Raw genomic sequence first — 606 nt, 5'->3', positions numbered from 1 at the left:
AATAAGCTCTCATTGGACGAAAAGTTTCATTCACGTGTGGCTACAGTGTGACAGAGAAACAGCCGAAAAAATGTGTTAGCCGTTGAACAGACTGTCTGACTGTATGCATTTGCTTGTCTGTATGGCTGTGCCATATGAGTGTGTGGGGCCATTAGGTGCACACATCTACGTTAGATGCATTAACTGGAAAAGTTCAGAGTCCAAAGTTGAACAGCCATCTCTAACCTATGTAATTATTTGATGTCTCTCACACAGTTTAGACTATCCCATATGGATCACTGGGAAAATCAAACACAAATATAAACCAGTAGCCATCAATTCTCAACATGCCATTACATGAGTTATAAACTGCTGTTATACATCTACAAGATGTAGAATCCAAACAACAGATTATCAGTCGAATCGTCTTCTGCTAGCCTGTGATCAACATAGTGGCAACAGAGTATCATCGCTTGCAGAGACCGTTCCAATTAAAACTCATTTCACCACCCCAGATCTCCTCACCGAAGGCAACAAGTGTCTCGTATAGGTACTCATCTACTTGTTCATCGTAACCACATTCTACCAGTCTATTACCAGCAACTTCTGTCTACATGACATTTTTGC

The sequence above is a fragment of the Schistocerca americana genome, chromosome 9, assembly GCF_021461395.2.
Source record: "Schistocerca americana isolate TAMUIC-IGC-003095 chromosome 9, iqSchAmer2.1, whole genome shotgun sequence".
Classification (NCBI taxonomy): Eukaryota; Metazoa; Arthropoda; class Insecta; order Orthoptera; family Acrididae; genus Schistocerca; species Schistocerca americana.
This window is presented reverse-complemented; position numbering follows the sequence as displayed.